At 46.4% G+C, this 19793-nt stretch overlaps 1 protein-coding gene across 3 annotated transcripts in view; it reads right to left on the minus strand.

Moving 5' to 3' along the window:
- Positions 1 to 19793, minus strand: part of LOC128346476 (ceramide synthase 4-like) — a 115338-nt gene that overhangs the window by 70744 nt on the left and 24801 nt on the right. Inside the window, exon 1 of one of the 3 annotated variants that reach the window (XM_053299854.1) lies at positions 18222 to 18402. The exons of the other annotated variants lie outside the window; for them this stretch is intronic. The gene's annotated coding sequence lies outside the window, so the exon portion shown is untranslated. Of the gene's footprint in view, positions 1 to 18221; positions 18403 to 19793 lie in introns of those variants that run through there. 3 annotated transcript variants of the gene reach the window in all.

Raw genomic sequence — 19793 nt, forward strand, 5'->3', positions numbered from 1 at the left:
TCGCTTTGCTGATTCCCCACACAAGCTCAAAAGTTAGTCAGGCTGCATAGCCAGCACCCCAGAGCAGTTTCATTAACAGCTGAGAGAGAAGTGACTGGCTTAGGTTATGTTTATCCTCACAACAGCCCTGTGAGGTAGGTAAGGCTAAGAGGGAAGTGGCTGGTCCAGAGTCACCCACTGAGTTTCATGACTGAGCAGGGATTTGAACTTGGGTCTCCCCGGGCCTAGTCTAATGCTCTAACCACTACACCATGCTGAAACATGGAAGAAGAAGAAGAGGAGGAGGAGGAGGAGGAAAGAATCCCATTTGCAGGAGTCTTATACAGTACTTTGCAAGTGAAACCAACCGTATATCTTCCTTTTTCAGTAATAAAATCTTAGCATGCTATTGTGTTCATTCTGATTTCAATATACTGTAGACGGTTTTTGAAAATAATATACAGGTCGACCTCCTTATTCGCAGGGGTTCCGTTCCACAGCTGTACTGCGGATTCGGAAACCGTGGAAAAGGAGACGTATGGGATTGTGGGGGTTACATTCCTGGCAGGGCACTTTTGGCCAAAAATGCTCAAAGATTGGTTGAAAATGCCCCAAAACCAGCCAGTTTTCGGGGGGGGGGGGGAAGCTCCTTACCTGTCTCTGCTGCTCCCCCTCAAGTCATGTTGTGCCCCCAAACAACCAAAGATCAACCAAAAATCGTGGTTTTTCCTTTTTTTAAAAAGGGGAGCCATTTTGTGGCCCCGAGCCCTAAAATGGCAGCTGGAAATGACATCTGCGGTCATTTCCTGCCACCCCCGACCTGCAGATGTGTGAGATCAACGTGCCCCGCCCCCCCCCACGCATGCTGAGGTTGGGTGTCATTTCCCTGATCACGGATATACAAAACCGCGGATAACGAATCCGTGAGTAAGGCGATCCACCTGTATACCTATCTAAAATGTTTTTCAATGACACAGGATTCAGTAAGAAGAAAGTGTGTGTGCGGTGGGAGGGCCCTCAAAAAAACATTCTGCCTCCAGGGCCTCTCAGAGTTTTTAAAAGGTCCTGTATAATATGGTAATAAAAATTTAATTGGAGATTAAAACTGGGGCCTTCCACTCAGTCAAACCATTGGTCCATCTAATCCAGATTCAGTCTCTTCTGACAGGCAACTAATCTCCCAGGACCAGAGTCAGGATAAGGACTTTGTGCACCTCAGCAAAGTTTGAAAATGATGCCCCCAATGTAAGTATGAAGTACACAGTTCAAAAATCTCTCAGAACTGGTTCCCATGCTGGTTCCTACACCCAACAAGTCTCTGACATTTGAAACTGGGTCGAGAGTCTTGGGCGAAAGTCCAGCAGAATTCGGGAACCAGTACAGGAATCTGAGGTTGGTGGGTTCAGACAGCACACCCACTAGGAACATGAACTTCCCAGGAACCTCCAGTTCCCATCTTAGTTATTTTTGGGCAGTTGTGTGAACCAGCGGCAGGATTCGTGAATTACTGTTGAAAAGAGGGTGGGGTTCTTGTTTTGCACTGTGACTATGCCTGCTTGCCTTTTGTAATGGTTCGAGGAACCCTTCCCTCCCCACTCAGCAAATCGCCAAATATCCAAGTGGTACTGTCTACTGAAAGGCCTTGGGCCTTCATTGTAATGCTTGCAACCTGAAGCATCACAAAATATATTACTTATTAAATTTTTGTACCGCCTCACCCAGATGGCTGGAAGTCACTGTTCATCACTGCACAGCCCACAGGCCACTGGCGGCCCAGACAGATCCCATGGTGGCCCCTGACATGCCTCTCCCCTCCAGACTCCACGCTCAAGACACACATTCTTGTCACCCTCCTGCCCTGCCATGGAGTGCACTCGCTCTCGCTCTCTCCCCCCCCCCTTCGTCTTGCCCCTGCACACCCTCTCTCTCTCTCTCTTGTTCTTTCTCTCCTCCTCTGGTTGTCTCATGTGCTGTTTCCTGCCTCACTGCCATGGCCATGACACTTTCTCTCTCCCCCCACCTTCCTCCTTGATTTCTCCTCCTGCACTCTCTCTCTCCCTCCCTGACCTCACTACCGCAGTACCACAGCACTTGCGTGGGGACTCTCTCCCCGCCACTGCCAGTGTGGCCACGCCCTCCCCCCTCCCACAAAATGAGCCCTCTTGGCAGCTGCGGCCCTCACTCTAAAAATAGTGAAGATTACTACCCTAGGTAGTTCACATAAAACAAAACAAACAACCCATTAAAAACAATTAAAAATCACTAAAGGCCAAGCCAAAAACCGCATCATTAGGGCTCCTTCAAAGGTTGGTAAAGAGCTTAAGCCTCAGATATCTGTAGGGCGTGCATTCCACAGCCCAGGAGCAGCTACAGAGAATACATATGCTATGGAGGGAGGAATTTTCTAATATTAAAATATGTTTATAAAATATAACACTTAATAGTTAAAATTGTCATTGCAAACACCCTCCAAGTGGAAGATGTGAGGCTCAAAATGGGCCATTTTTAAGAATAAAGAGAATGTACAATGGTAAACCCCACCAGTATTCTTCCAAAGAAAACCACATGGGGCTCTATGGTCACCAGGAGCGACTCGGTGGCAAAACTTTTCTTTACTCCTCTCTGCATTGGTTCACCCCAAATACAAATGTTGCCAGTTCCTTTCGTGCTCGCTAAGTGCATATGGGAGCTGAGGAGGAGTTTTCTAACTTGTGGCTTAGAGGGGTGTGCACAAACCGTTTGCCGCTGAACCGGTTCGAGTCGGATCAAGTCCAGTTCAGGCGAACCGGTTTGTTGGTGAAGGGGAAGCCAGGCAGTAGTGACAAGCGAGGTAAACAGGTCCTTATCCGGCCAGTATGCCAGCCGGCGCTCCCCCAACCCCACCCTTCCGACCACTGCACAGTCTTCATCAGTGGCATTACTACTGATGAATCACACTACTTGTGTTCCCATGTGGTTGTTTAAAAATTCAGCATTTGGGACCACTTCAAATCTACTTTAGATCTGTAGCTGTGAATCTCTTCTCTCACTGAGGAGTGTGATTCATCAGTATTAATGCCACTGACGAAGACTGTGCAACAGTCGAGACACGTTTGACTCAGGACATCAAACTGGTTGCTGTGCCACACCACAGGAATACAAGCGACATATGAAACATTTCATTCTACACTAGGGAAACAGAAGCTTGTAAACTCCCTTGAAACTTAGGACTCCCATTGGAACATCTCTTTTGGACTTTTTAAATACGTTTACAGATTTCTCTACATATACTTGATGGGTTCAAAAAAAAAAAAATCCTGGAGAGCATATTTTGTTTGCTGTCTTTGCATTTATTTTGTCTGGATTTATACAAGTTTTAAACAGATCACTTTTAGGCCTTATGTTGCCTCAGGGATAGCCCTTAGGAGCTGGGCAGTATCTAGTTTGGCAGATGCCGTCTCTTAAGGTGTGAGGGAGTAAACGCTTCAGATAAACCAGAAGAGGACAGAGTAGGACCAGGTAAAGAGCAGACAGGAGGATGTATTAGCTGGTCAAAGAGATCAAATGGCCATAAGAAAGGGCCAGATGGCATCTACCCAAGAGTCTTTAAAGAAATCAGATGTGAACTTGCCAAACTCCTTGCAAAAATATGTAATCAAATTTACATATGTAATCATATATAATCAATCAGGCAATCAAATGTAATCAATGTGAGCCAGCGTGGTATAGTGGTTAAAGTGCTGGACTAGGACTGGGGAGACCCGAGTTCAAATCCCTATTCAGCCATGAGACTAGCTGGGTGACTCTGGGTCAGTCACTTCTCTCTCAGCCTAGCCTACTTCACAGGGTTGTTGTGAGGAGAAACTTAAGTATATAGTATACCGCTCTGGGCTCCTTGGAGGAAGAGCGGGATATAAAAATGTAATAAATAATAATAATAAATAAATCAGGCTCTGTACCAGAGGACTGGAAAGTAGTCAATGTGACTTTGATTTTCAAAAAGGGATCCAAGGGGAGATCCGGGAAATTACAGGCCGGTTAGCTTAACGGCTGTGCCGGACAAGATGGAAAGCATTCTCAAGGACAAAATTGTTACGCATCTAGAAGAACAGGCCCTGCTGAAGGAGAACCAGCATGGCTTCTGCAAAGGAGAATATTGCCTCACCAACCATTTGAAGTTCTTTGAGAGTGTCAACAGCCGTGTGGATAAAGGTCATCCAGTTGACATAGAATACGTGGACTTCCAAAAAGCTTTCGACATCAAAGACTCTTGAGAATGGGATAAGAGGACAGATTCATGTGTGGATTGGTAACTGGTTGAAGGACAGGAAACAGAGGGTAGGTATAAATGAACAGTTCTCTACATGGAGGGGAGTTAGAAGTGGGGTCCCCCAGCTTCAGTTGAAAGTGTCAACACAATCTGTGGCAGCTGTATTTGGAATCCATGCTTGCTTGCAATTCCGTGCTTGAAATCATTAGGAAGTGAATGGGGGGCGGAAAACCCTGCTAATATTATAATGCCCTTATACAAATCTATGGTGTGGCCACATTTGGAGTCTTGTGTACAGTTCTGGTCACCATACCTCACAAAAAGCATTATAGAACTGAAGAATGTGCAGAAGAGGGCAACCAAGATGATCAGGGACCTAGAGTACTTTACACATGAGGTAAGGCTACAACATCTGGGGCCTTTTGGTTTAAGAAAAAAGACAACTGAGGGATCAACATGATAGAAGTCTATAAAATTATGCATGGTGTGGTGAGAGAGAAATTTTTCTCCCTCTTGCATAACACCAGAACCAGGGGTCATGCCATGAACCTGATTACCAAGAAATTTAGGACCAACAAAAAGTACTTTTTCACACAACGCATAATTAACATATGGAATTCTCTGCTACAAGATGTGGTGACAGCCACCAGCCTGGATGGCTTTAAGAAGGGCGTAGATAAACCCATGAAAGAGAAGGCTATCAACAGCTATAGGTCGCCTCCAGCCTCAGAGGCAAGATGCCTCTTACCTGTTGCCGGTGAGCAACAGCAAGAGAGAGGGCAGGGCCTGCCCTCAGCTCTTGCCTGTGGACTTCCCAGAGGCATCTGGTAGGCTGCTGTGTGAAACAGGATGCTGGACTAGATAGGCCTTTGGGGGTCTGATCCAGCAGCCAGGCTGTTCTTATGAGTCTCTAATGTGCCTCTTCTCTGCATTCCTACCACTCTCTGCACAAAGGGAAGAGGGTGTGGTGTGGGGTACTTTTCACTGGTGCAATTGATGTTTTCTTTGCTGGCACATGGATGCTAAATGGGAGCTTGGAAGGAGATTTGCAGAGACCAATACCACCGTTGGAAGCTCCCCAAGAGCTGCAGGCCAGGCTGTTCTGCTTCTCAGGTTTTGTTCTTTGTAGCAGAGAAGAGGAGCGTAAACCCCAGGAGGGCTGCCAGCCAAATCCCCTTTTCTTTCCCTTGGCACTATAAATTCTAGCCTTGTCTTCCCGGCTGTGGCTGGCAAGCTCTGTGCTCACACTGTCTGGGAGGACGAGAGTGCTGCAGAAGCACAGCCTAGGCTGGCCTGCAGAGTACAAGCAAAGCTGGGACCCAACTGGATTGGGCCCAAAACCCATCCAGCCTGCACCCTCCACTGTCTGTGATCGCTGCAACTGGTATGCGGTGGTAGACTGCCTTGGAGCCTGGAGGTCCCACTTCGTGACCATGGCCTAAAAGCCCGGCTTTTCTCACAAGAGTGCCATCCTCTGCCAATGTTCCCTTAAGGACACTCCCTCCCTGCCAACGGTCAGAAAGATCACAAACATCCCATGATCTCACCGCAACTTAGCCAGTAGTTGAGGGAAAGGGCCCGAAGGCATCCAACAGCAGTGATACCAAGTTCTTAGCTTACTGATGTGTGTGCACAGACCTATCAAATGTTTCCAGTTACAGTGGTAGCTGTAAACCTATCCACATGTCCTGTTCAACACACGTACGATCTGTGTACAGCAAGAAGCCATCCTTTAGTCCTTAGCCAAACTTCTCTCTTTCAACGGCAGAGTGTGGGAGGAGAGCTGGTCTTGTGGTAGCCAGCATGAATGGTCCCCTTTGCTAAGCAGGGCTCACCCTGGTTTGCATTTGAATGAGACATGTGTGAGCACTGTAAGATACTCCCCTTAGGGGATGGGGCAGAAGGGGAAGAGCAGAAGGTTCCAAGTTCCCTCCCTGGCAGCATCTCCAAGATAGGGCTGAGAGAGATTCCTGCCTGCAACCTTGGAGAAGCTGCTGCCAGTCTGGGAAGGCAATACTGAGCTAGACGGACCAAGCGCCTGACTCAGTAAAAGGCAGCTTCCTATGTTCCACCGTACTGGGGAATTGTTTATATGCAATGCTGGATATAAATGCTAATCGCCATTCTAATATCATTTACTCCCTTTTAAAAGACACTGAATCAAACAACACAGCAAACTTCTTCTCAGCACGGTTTCCAGGGAAATCCCAGAGACACTGTTGCTATAGAGATGGGGCCATGAGGAGGCAACACATCTTTTTGCCTGCCGTTTTGGTGGACTCTGCCACTCTGCTTGGCTCCGTTAAAGGTCAGCCCTCATTATGATGCACAGGATGCAGAGTGCCTTTGAATCCCAGCAGCGGAGGGTGGGGTGGGGGTGGCGATTCTTCCCAGAAGCCTCTCTTGCACTGGGCTCGGATATGGGACCCAAAGCACGTTCAGCACCAATCTGACTTGGAGGTCCTGCAAAAAGCTGAGGGTTGCAAACCGAAGGGAGGATGCACAAAAAGCTTCTTTATGCTGAGTCAAGCCCCTTCAGTCAGGATTGCAAAGAAGGGAATTTCCCAGGGACTGAACCTTGGATCTTTTGCATGCAAAGCAGGCGCCCTAACGCTGAGCTATGGCCCCGCGGGGAGCCATGATAGAGGTCTACATAAAATCATGTCTGGCGTGGAGAAAGTGGAGAGTGAGAAATTCTTCTCCCTCTCACATCACACTAGAACCAGAGGTCACCCCATGGAATTGATTGCCAGGAAATCTAGAACCAGCAAACGGAAGTACTTTTTCACCCAACCCATAATCCACTTGTGGAATTCTTTGCCACGAGATGTGGTGACAGCCAACAACCTGGATGGCTTTAAGAGGGGTTTGGATCACTTCATGGAGGAGAGGTCTATCATCGGCTACTAGTCGGAGGGCTATAGGCCACCTACAGCCTCGAAGGCAGGATGCCTCTAAGTACCAGTTGCAGGGGAGTAACAGCAGGAGAGAGGGCATGCCCTCAACTCCTGCCTGTGGCTTCCAGAGGCATCTGGTGGGCCACTGTGTGAAACAGGATGCTGGACTAGATGGGCCTCCTTGGGCCTGATCCAGCAGGGCTGTTCTTATGTTCTGATCCCTGTATGAAGCTGCCTTTACACCAAGTCAGACCACTGGACCGCCAAGCTCAGTATTGTCTACACCAGCCCCGCACAACATTAGGCCCGGGGGCTGGATTTGGCCCACAGTGACTATTTTACTGGCCCACAGGTATCCTGCAGCAATACAGGAGCTGGAAACTGCTTTACAGTGGCATCCTGTGCATGCTTTCTCAGAAATATGCTCCATTGGTGTGCCCAGTGAGGCTGACTCCCATGTAAGCATACCTAGCATTGCAGCCTGAAAGCAACAACTGTTTAGGGAGAGGAGAGGACTTAGCATTTGTGTGGGGCTGGCATGCACTCTAGGGGCCCCACTCATTGAACAGGGACAGGACCTAATCTCTGGCCACTCTCCTTGGTTGAAACTATGGGTCCATTGGCAGGGGGAATAGATCCACAACAAACTAATAATATTTTTAATTTTAATGTAATAATGTGCTAAAAATTTACCTCGGCCCCTGCACGCCAAGTTGTGGATGGTTCTGGCCCCCCAGGGCATTTGAGTTGTGCAGCCCTGGTGTACGCTGATGGGCAATACATTCTCAGTGAGCATTTGGTGCTGGGAAAAGAGTTCACTTCTCCCTCCCTGTGTGCCCCAGTCCCAAACAGGATGGGGCATTCCTGGGCTGCTCTTTTGTCTGTGTGTTTTGTGAAGAAGGACAACAGAGAGATGCTTTCAGGTTGGAAACATGCTTTTTAACAATGGCTTCCCACGAATGTCCAGTTTAACCCCAATTTACTAAGGGTAGAAGACAGAGCAAGTTCTAGCTACACAGCCTTTAGGATGAGAACCCAGGACTTCCAGGACCCTGAAATGTGTTCTGGGGAATAGTTACTCTGCCAAAAGCTGAGAGTATGAATAATGCACCTGGTGTCTCTCTCATGTCTTGCCAGCTTGCTGTGGTGGAATCGGAAACCTTTTCTCATCTAACACAGTGCCTAGAACTCCAGGCGTTCCAGACCCAGACGTAGTGAACATTCTTCTGGTCTTGGCGTTTGTGGCAACTGCAACCCCGTTGCTTTCCTGTTTAACCCCACTTCACTTTGAACGAAGAAAGCCAATTAAAACAAACAAACAAAACAGGTCTGGGGACAAACATTCAGCCTAGAGGCCCTGCAGCCAAAGGTGACTTCAGACCAAGTTGTGAAATTTAGCTCCACACCCTTAAGATCCCTTCTGGAGCGAGTGAAGGAATGATCTAGTCCCCCATCTCCTTTCCAGCCATATGACTTCAGGAAGTTCATAACATGAACGTGATTCCCTTATTGTTTGTCCCTAGGATTTGGTTATTCAGAGGTAGACTGCCTTGGAACCTGGAGGTTCTATTTGGGCATACCTAATGCTAAGCTGATATTTAATTTAATTGTATGTTTTATTCAGTTGTTGTTTATTGTTCTGCTTTGTGAGACACCCAGAGAACAATTCTTATAGGTCGGCCAACAAATAAAGTTATTTATTTATTTATTTATTTATTTTTGTCAACATTTTCAAAGAGCTGTTCACCAAGACCCCAGGAGAGGGATCTTGGAGTTGTGGTAGACTGCTCTCTAAAAATGTCAACATGGTATGCAGCCGCTGTGAAAAAGACAAATTCCATGCTAGGAATAATTAGGAAGGGGATTGAAAATAAAAATGCTAATATTATGATGCCCTTTAACCTATGGAATTCTCTGCCACAAGATGTGGTGACAGCCACCAGTCTGGATGGCTTTAAGAACAGCTTAGATAAATTCATGAATCCTGCCCAGTACACTGTTCCCACATCAACCTCATGACATCCCTCAGACTAGCATAAGATCAAGGTCATGACATGTAATTTGGCAGGGTGGCACCGTTCCCGAGATGCAGATGCCAACAACTTTCTCTCCCAATTCGATATTATTCTGATGCAGGAAACCTGGACAGTGGATGACGTTACGCTCAATGGCTACCACTCATTCTCAGTGGGGGCATTACCTGAGACAGGTTATGGGAGGCTCAAAGGAGGACTGGCAATATTAGTCTCCACCATCCTGTGGGTATTAGCAACACCCCTTACCTCCCTCAAACAATATGCTATGGCTATTCTAATCCACTTTGGTCCTAGCTCGTGATTAATAATCAGCACGTATCTCCCACCACTGCAGCGGAAACCCGAAATCATCTCTATATGGGCTGAACTTGAACACTGTACAGATGACCTTCTTTTGGCCAATCCTGAATTGCTGGTGGTGTTGGGCAACTTTAACGCTCGGTTGGGGCCTGATGACTATACCCTATTCTCTCGACATCAGCTCCCCACCCCTTCCTCAGAGACCGAGCTCCTACCCCTTACCCGCTCTTCAAAGGACCTGAGATCAAACTATGTGGGTCTTTGCCTAGCACAAACGAACGTTAGACTTAACCTACCCTGAGTAAGACCTACCTCGAAAGTAAGACCTAGCAGTAATTTCTGATGTACCGCTAATTGCCCTAGTGCATTTTTGGGGGCTAAAATTAATATAAGACACTGTCTTATTTTGGGGGAAACACGATGGCTCATTTGTAGGCGACCACCCAGGGGAATTCACCTATCTATCCGGCTCCAAAACAAGTACCACCGATCATTTATTTATTTCATGTGATAAATGAATTATTATATCGCCATTTCCAGGAACTTGCTCCCTAACTAAAGTTGTGGCCTTCACTAGAAGACTCAAGATCCACTCCTAGAGTATTGATGGCCACAGAGTTGAGCAGATTGCTTGTTTTACATACTTGGTCCTCCACGCCTCTGGCTCAAGAAAGGCTCACTGCGATCACATCGCCCTTACTGTGCAGAGGAGCTCAACCACCATCTTGAAGTTCCTATGGACTAGAGGTGGCCAATATGTCCCTGCAGTGCTCGAATTATTTGAGGCCAAGTAACTGGTGCAAATACTCTATGGTGCCCCCCTCGTCCCGAGACCCCCCCCTCCAATTTTGCCTCACTAGAACGAGTCCAGTCCAAATTTCTAAGAGCGGCCCTACAAGTGCCCTGCTGTGTCTCTAATGTTATCCAGCATCTGGAAATTGGTACGATAAGGGTTGAGGCCAGAGTGTGGATAACCATCCATCCCCTCTGGCTTAAACTGTCCCTCAGCCCTCGGGGCCTGGCCACTTTGACCCAGTGGGACAATTTTCAATCCTCCTGGAAATGTTCTGTCTGGCCTAAAGTGGCGCTACTGGGTTTCCCCCCTCTTCTCCTACTTGCTATGGGCTGTGACAAGGTGAAATCGGCCATCAAACAGAGGATTCTGGACACTGAGCACCAGGCCGACCTAGACAGGGCTTCGAGCTTCCTGTCCTTGGAAGGACTTAGATATTCTGCCTCTCCCGCTGTATACTTGTCACAGTTGGAAATCCCAAGCTACAGAGGGGCCTTCACCCTTGCCCGTTGTCATGTCCTCCCCTCTGCTGGTTTAGAAGGCAAATACAGAAAGATTCGAACCGCGGAGAGGCTTTGCCCCTGTGAAGCTGGGGAGGTTGAAACCACAGAGCATGTACTCCTCTCTTGCCCCTTCTGTAGAGACAGTTGCGCCAAGCTTATTCCTCCCCTACTCCTCAAGTACCCTGGTCGTCCATGCCAAGCCTACACTTGGATGTTGCTATCAGACAAAGACCGGGCCTTCACGTGTAACACTGCCAAATTCTGCGCAGCAGCGTGTAAGATCCGCCAGGCCCTGACTCCCGCTCCATAACCATGTATCAGCCTTGTATTGCTTTCAACAACTGGCTATTTTGCTTGCCCGCTCAGTCCGTTATCCTATTTTACATATCTTATTTTAACCACTTCATTTTATACATATTTTATGTCCTTATCCTTTTAAACATAGATGCTTATAACTATGACTATAATTTTAGCGATTTTACAGTTTTGCCTCTGTTTTCTCTGTTTTAGTGAGTAATCTTACAGTATTCTTCATAATATTAGTGTAGTAATTTTAAACTAATATGACTATTATTTCATAATTTGCTATGGATTCGCGCTATATTGTTTTATGCTGGTCTTGCACCGTAATAAAGATGATTGGTTGATTGATCTATGGAATTCTCTGCCACGGGATGTGGGGATGGCCACTGGCTTGGATGGCTTCAAAAGAGGCACAGAGAAATTTATGGAGGACAGGTCTATCAATGGCCACCAGTCCTGATGGCTACCAGCTACTTCCAGGCTCAGAGGAAGGATGCTTCTGAATCCCATTTGCAGGGGAGCAACAACAAGGGAGTACTCCTGGACCCAGGCCTCAACCTGGTATCTCAGGTGGAGGCCATAGCCAGGAGTACTTTCTATCAGCTCCGGCTGATTCAACAGCTGCGCCCATTCCTTGAAGGGGATGACCTCAAAACAGTGGTGTACCAGCTGGTAACCTCCCGGCTTGACTATTGCAATGCGCTCTATGTGGGGCTGCCTTTGTATGTAGTTCGGAAACTTTAATTAGTTCAGAATGCGGCAGCCAGATTGGTCTCTTCTCTGGGGTAACCCGGAGAGACCATATTACGCCTGTTTTGAAACAATTGCACTGGCTGCCAATATGTTTCCGGGCAAAATAAAAAGTGCTGGTTATTACCTTTAAAGCCCTGAACAGCTTAGGCCTGAGTTACCTCAGAGAGCGCCTTCTTCTGCGTGATCCCCGCCACACATTGAGGTCATCTGAGGAGGTTCATCTCCAGTTACCACCAGCTCGTCTAGTGACGACTCAGAGGCGGGCCTTCTCTGTAGCTGCTCCGGGGCTGTGGAATGCACTCCCGGCAGAAATCTGTAATCTGAATTCTCTGTTAGCCTTCAGGAGAGCCCTTAAAACGTATCTGTTTGGCCTGGCTTTCCAGGGTTTTTTAATTGGTTTTAATATTTTAACCCGGTTTCAGGGTTTTTAATTATCGTGATTGTTTAATTCTTGTTTTAAAATGTGTTTAAATTGTTAATTGTTGTTATATTAATTTTTGTTTTAGCTCTTTACTGTTTTAATGGTTTGTTTTAATTGTAAACCGCCCTGAGGAATTTTGGAAGGGCGGTATAAAAATCAAATAAACAAACAAACAAACAAATAAACAAGAGAGAGGGTATGCCTTTATCTCTTGCCAGTGGGCTTCCCAAGAGCCATCTGGTGGGCCATGGTGGGAAACAGGATGCTGGACTAGATAGGGGCTTTCCTTATGTCCTGAATCCCACATCCCATTTCCAACAAGGGACTGGCAAATACCTCCAAGGCACTTGCAAGCACGCATAATTTGCTTTCTCTATAGCAGTGCTACATACCTGGGAGATGTTTTATAGCGGCTTCCCTCATACACACAAGGAGATCCTATGTGGATTTAACCAAAGGTTTATTCAGCAAGAACTCCATTACCTCCTTCTCCTTTCTGATTCCTTCTCCACACTCTCTACAAGGTCCCCCTTGGGACAAATGCCCAAACAATGAAACTGCAAAAGATAACTGGATAGGACACCACAGGAAGTGATCAAAAAGCATCACTTCCATTTTGACTTCTAAGCTGGGTCCACCCTGGATCCACCATTCCAGGCCTCCCACAACCAACCCCCCCTGCCGCCGCCGCCACCACCAGCAGACAACTGGCTGAGAAATTAGAGCTGCCAACTGACCAGAAAATTCCACCCTTATCTGCTCCTGTGCCTTTAAAGCTGTTTGCTCCATATAAGCCAGTAGATGAAGCTTTTCTCTGCATAGAGATGAACACCATCACCTGCTCATACCTGCAGGTCAAATTTGTGTTTAGGGCAGTGGAGCAGGAGCCAGCAAAAATGTTGGCAACCCAAATGAGAGAGAGCAAATGTTCAGAAAGCGTGCAACAGTTTTTCAGAATCATGGGGATTCTCAAGAAACAGAAAGGAAGGAGTGGTTAGCAGAACTGTTTCACAAGAAAGCAAGATCCAAGCCTCAAGCCCAGCTGCGAAGGAAGCTATGTGCAAAAACGCCTTCCAGTTTCACAAGACACAGCTTCCTGTCTCCCACTCACTCCCTCCAGCTTTTCAGGCAAGCTTAGCATGCTCCCAGAATCCGGAATCTGAGCAATGAGCCCAAAATCACATGCACATTTCCAAGAATATTCCACCACTGCAGTTTAGGTGCATAGCCAGCATTCATAGCCCTTAAATGCAGGGCTCAAAAATTTGGCCCTCCAACCCTGGTTGGACTACAACTCCCATCATCCCCAGCCACAATGGTCAACAGACAGGGATTATGGGAGATGTAGCCCAACTGTTGCTTCCCTACAATTAGTATTGAGAGGCATCGTGCCTCTGAGGCTGGAGGCAGCCTATAGCCACCAGACTAGTAGCCGTCAATAGAGCTGTCTTCCATGAATTTGTCTAAGCCCCTTTTAAAGCCATCCAAGCTAGTGGCCATCAGCACATCCAGTAAGTCCCAAGAGAAGCAGAAGATCCTTCTCTGATTCAAATTTACCATATTCAGAAATTAGTCAAGAAATGAATGTCTGAAGTTATTTATGTATTATTTCTCTTTGTTAAAAAGCGGTATATAAATATTTGTGGTGGTGGTTGTTGGAAGTTGAAATCCTACAAATTTCAAACTCTTTTACTTCTCTTTTCCCAGGACATTAATAAAACTTTCTATTACATATATTTAATTTCTTGAACTGGCCTATAAGTGTAATCTATGAATAATGACTTTGCCTGGCCAACGGCAGGCCTCACCTACTAGCAGTTTTAGAGTTCAATAGATATTTTCCTTCCCTTTCCCCTCCTTCCTCCAGGGAAATTCACAAAAGTCAGGGCAAAGCTCTCTAATCTTACTGGTACCCAGTGCTGTACCTGGTCCGGGTTCACTTTGAAAGTGAATCTGGTTGCAGGTCCCTTCAAATGCAGAGTACAGAGCGGGAATGGGAGGGGGCCGTAGCTCAGTGGCAGAGCATCTGTTTTGCTTGCAGAAGCTTCCAGGTTCAATCCCTGGTGGCATCTCCAAGTAGGGCAGGGGAAGAAACTTTGGAGAGCTGCTGCCAGTCAGAGCAGACAATACTGAGTTAGATGGGCCAATGGTCTGACTCAGTAGATGGCAGGTGTTCCTATACACATGCAGTAAACATAATGGCTGACATCCTAACTAAATTCCTCAGCGAAAATCCTAAAATGGCTTCTTTTGGAAAATCTCATTGCCCAAAATGAAAAATTGTCTGGAAAACCTTCCCATACTTTATTTTCCCATGGAATCTTTTCCATTTCTGTGGAAAGGCAGAAGGAAAGGCTACCCAGCTTTTCCTTCTACCTTGCTTCCACACAATCACTTCTACCCAGGTTTCTCTCCTACACAATCAAAAATTGGGAGCACACGCAGCTCCCCAAACCAGGCAGAACACCGTTTTTGACTGGGTGTTACATTGCTCCTGAGGGCTAGAATCAACGGGTTGTAATTAAGAGGAAGCAGATTCAGGCTCAACATTAGGAATATCATCCAAACCTACACCAGACCCCTTCTCCCAACCATCTTATCAAAGGGGGAAGCTCTGAAGACAAGACAGCATCTAAAGCATTTGTTTCTTGAGATAAATGACCTCAGAACAGTGGTATGTATGCTGGTAACCTCTAGGCTGGATTACTATAATTACTCTAAGTGGGGCTGCTTTTGCTCGTAGTCCGGAAACTGCAGTTGGTTCAGAATGCGGCAGCCAGACTGGTCTCTGGGTCATCTTGGAGAGATCATATCACTCCTGCATTGAAAGATCTACACTGGCTGTCGATAAGTTTACGGGCAGAATACAAGGTGTTGGTTATAACCTATAAAGCCCTAAATGGTTTAGGCCCTGGGTATGCAAGAGAACATCTTCGCCATGACCCCCATCACCTATTAAGATCATCCGGAGAGGTTCGTCTACAGATCCACTTGCCTTCTGGTGGCTACTCAGAAGGAGTACTAGGAGTCAGCGTGGTGTAGAGGTTAGAGTGCTGGACTAGGACCAGGGAGACCTGAGTTCAAATCCCCATTCAGCCAGGATACTTGCTGGGTGACTCTGGGCCAGTCACGTCTCTCTCAGCCTAGCCTACTTCACAGGGTTGTTGTGAGGAGAAACTTAAGTATGTAGTACACCGCTCTGGGCTCCTTGGAAGAAGAGCGGGCTATAAATGTAATAAAATAATAATAATAATAATAATAATAATAATAATAATAATAATAATAATACTCAGGGACGGGCCTTCTCCATTGCTGCCCATAGGTTTTGGAATGTGCTCCCTATTGAAATAAGAGCCTCCCCGTCTATGACAACTTTTAAAAGGTCAGTCAAGACACCCAGGCTTTTAATTAGATTTACAGTTTTAATAGTTAACACTTTTAACATGTTTTAAATTTTAAATTGTTTTAATGCTTTGATTTTGTTTTAATTGTATTTTTTATTGTAAACCACCCAGACATGCGAGTTTGGGGTGGAATAGGAATTTCTAGGCACGCAAATTTTGGGTAGTATAGAAATTTGTTAAATAAATAAACAAGCAATCCATCCATCCATCCTTTAAACTTGCATCCTGGACTGATCCAGCCCCATTAGGGCTATACCACGTGGTTGTCCTGAATGTGACAAAAAAGGCTGAGAAGTACAATTGATGGAGGGCCAGTGAGGGCAAGGGGAAGAATCCAGGAGGGAGGACAGCATATTTCCTCCTCAGCGTCCACACTGACTGAACGGATTCAAGATTCAAAATCTGAAGGCCGCAACCTGTGGAACCCTGCCCGGCGGTCTGTCTTCACCAAGCCCAGAGGCGTAAGTTTTGGGCGATATAAAAATATGTAAATAAAATAATAAATAAAATAATAAATAAGTGCCGCAGAAACGGCATTGCAGTGTTTTAAAAATGAGTATGTACTGATCTTTCAAAGTCAGCTGCTCATGAAAAATAATTATATGGTAAGCAGCAGAAAGAAGACAGGCTCTTAACAATCTGGCATAGCTTTGTGGAATTATATACTGAGTAATCCAGTGTGGACCCATCTCCCTCCCCTTTCCCCCCTTCTTTTAAACATTTATTTAGTTCTTTGAGCAGAGAACAGCAACTGGAGGAGAGTAAGGAATGGGAGGGAGTAAGGGGAATTTAACTGTAAAACTGCTGAAAACCTTAAATAAACTGTTAATTTAAAAGAAAAGAAAAGAAAAGCCAGAACCTAACTATACAACATACCCAGTAGGGACAGAAGGATCATCGCTAGAATAGTGTGCAATATCTCAGTGTGGAGGCCTTTCCTAGGGCAGACGCCTGTACCAAAGTGAGTCCTCCTATATCCTGACACTCTGCAGTTAACCAGACACAGCTGTGAGACACACCCCACCCCCCCCCCCCCGTATCTTGCCCCATCAGCTGCATGTGGCAAGCTCTGTGGAAAGCAGACAAGATTATAAAGGAGGGACAGTTTGGTGAGGCTAAACTTTCTGACTGCAGCTAAACTTTGGTTCAGATCTTTGCGTTGCAGAGCTCTGAGTTTTGAAACCTGCAATGGAACTTCAAGGACAAGAGTGCCTCTGAAAACATGCAGAGCGCTTCACCTCACTCGCTCAGCATATCAACAACCAGACCGCATCAGAGGGAAGGGTTTTCAAACAGGCAGAAGCTGCAAACACTTTAGAAACCGGAGGCCCTGGGACATGAGGTGACCTACAAGAGTGTCTCTGAGCATGTGCAGAGTGTCCTTCCTTTGATATTAAGATGTGGGGCGTGCACTACCAGCATGGCTCAAAGACTGCTGGAAAAGACCTCTGACCGAATGATTATTTAGACGTTCTTAAGAAAATAGGAAGCTGCCTTACAGCAAGTCAGACCGTTGGTCCATCTAGCTCAGTATTGTCTGCACTGACTGGCAGCAGTTCTCCAAAGTTTCCAAGTCAGTCTGTACTGACTGGCAGCAGCTTCTCCAAAGTCTCTCCCAGGGACTGAAACTGGGACCTTCTGCGTGTTAAGCAGAGTCTCCACCACTGAGTTATGGGTCTTCCTCATAAACAGAAATATGAAGCTGCCACCTACTGAGTCTGATTCTCTGTTTGTTAAGCTCGGTATTGCCTGCACTGGCTGGCAGCAGTTCTCCAGGGTTTCGGATAGGTCTTTCCCAGCCCTACCTGGAGATGCTGCCAGAGACTGAATCTGGAACCTTCTGCATGCAAAGCAGGCGATCTATCACTGAGGTACCGGCCTATCCTCTTAGTGCTGGGGAAAGGAAAAGGTAAAGTTGTGCCATTGAGTCGGTGTCGACTCCCGGCACCCACAGAGCCCTGTGGTTTTCTTTGGTAGAATACAGGAGGGGTTTACCATTGCCATCTCCCGTGCAGTATGAGATGATGCCTTTCAGCACCTTCCTGTCTCGCTGCTGCCCGATATAGGAGTTTCCCCTAGTCTGGGAAACAGACCAGCAGGGATTTGAACCGGCAACTTCTTGCTCCCCAGGCAAGTTACCCAAACTCCCACTGCACACCACTCTCTGCCCTTCCACACACCTGTGATTTTAGGGAGGAAGGGCAGCAGATCAGATCATCAGCATTTATTATTATTATTATTATTATCACATTTATATCCCGCTCCTCCTCCAAGGAGCCCAGAGCGGTGTACTACATACTTGAGTTTCTCTTTCACAACAACCCTGTGAAGTAGGTTAGGCTGCGAGAGAAGTGACTGGCCCAGAGTCACCCAGCTAGTTTCATGGCTGAATGGGGATTTGAACTCGGGTCTCCCCGGTCCTAGTCCAGCACTCTAACCACTACACCACGCTGGCTCATTTAAGAGCTGTGGTTCTGGAGACTCTCATTCGAGGGACTTTGCATCTAAACGATATTTGCAGATTTAAAATAAATAAATCAAGGCATCAGAATTTATTTATTACTTTTAAAAAGGAGGAATTACCTTAATGCTTCTTTAGGCTACAAAGCAGACTCTCTGCCATTCCAATTAAAAAATCAAATCGGTATCATCCTGCTGGTATTGTGAAGAGGCCTGCGCCCACCTGGACGTCCCTTGTGCTTGATGGATGCCCGGGGAAGAAGAGCATAAGAAAGCTTCCCCACTCCCAGATCTATTTTCGTCCGGCAATCCGCTTTCCCAGCCATAATTTAAGTCTCTTGAAGCTCTCCATGCAAATTGGGCACAGCGGTGATAAAGAGGTTTAAGAGCTTGCAAGCTCTGGGCAATGTCCTTGCAAGAATAGCCAGAGCTTAATCCCAGCCAGGCTGGACACACAGGAACATTTCCAGGAAGGAAGAAGCTTCTCAAGCAAGGCAGTGGCGTGCCAGGGCAGACAGATTGCACAGCATCTGAATTTAAACTCTCTTTATTTCATAACCCTCAAGTGAAGGGGAGAGATGACGGTTGCCAATTTGCTCTCTGTCTGCTCCTGAGAACTAGAACCAAGCGGCTCTAGTCCTCAGGAGCAAAAGAAATGAAAAGGAAAGCAGATTCAGGCTAGCCATTAGGAGGAATTTCCTGAGTTGTTGGACAGTGGAACAGCTTGCCTCATGAGGGGGTGGGCCTTCCTTTGCTGGAGGTTTTTAGAAAGAGGTTGGGCGGCCATCTGAACTAGAGGATTCCCAATGACCCTTCCAACTCTAGCGTTCTATGATTCTGTGAAATTACATGAAACAGATTCAGGCTAGACATTAGGAGGAATTTCCTGACTGTAAATCGCTGCTGGGAGCCACTTAATGGCACAGTGGGGAAATGATCTGACTAGCAAGCCAGAGGTTGCCGGTTCGAATCCCCGCTGGTATGCTTCCCAGACTATGGGGAACACCTGTATCAGGCAGCAGCGATATAGGAAGATGCTGAAAGGCATCATCTCATACTGCACGGGAGATGGCAATGGTAAACCCCTCCTGTATTCTACCAAAGACAACCACAGGGCAATGTGGTCGCCAGGAGTCGACACCGACTTGATGGCACACTTTACCTTTAAGAGCTGCTGGACAGTGGAACAGTCTGCCTCATGCAGTGGTGGGCTCACTACTGGGAATTTCAAACAGAGGCTGGGGCTGGGCAGTCCTCTGTCAGGGATGCTGCAGCGGATTCCTGTCCCGAGCAGCGGGTTGGATTAGAAGACCTCTAGGGTCCCTTCCAACTCTAACACATCTCTTCACCCAGGCTTTTAATTAATGTTGTTTTAATGGTTTTAATGCTGTTTTAAAAGATTATTTTAACATTTTTAAATTGCTGTAAAGTGTGTGTTTCCCCCCTCCCCATTTTTGTCTTAACAAATGTTTTACTTTGTTTTTATCCTGTTGTAAACCGCCCAGAGACGTAAGTTTTGGGCAATATAAAAATGTTTAAATAAATAAATAAATAAATAAATAACATCCTATTGTTTTAACACAATTTGAAAACCATGTGCTTATTGCTTCCCTAATATAAAATTCCACCTGTGATTTTGCTCACCTAAAATTCCACTTGCTTTTCTCCAGTGCCTGGAGATGCGGCATAACTTTT

The sequence above is a fragment of the Hemicordylus capensis genome, chromosome 2, assembly GCF_027244095.1.
Source record: "Hemicordylus capensis ecotype Gifberg chromosome 2, rHemCap1.1.pri, whole genome shotgun sequence".
Classification (NCBI taxonomy): domain Eukaryota; kingdom Metazoa; phylum Chordata; class Lepidosauria; order Squamata; family Cordylidae; genus Hemicordylus; species Hemicordylus capensis.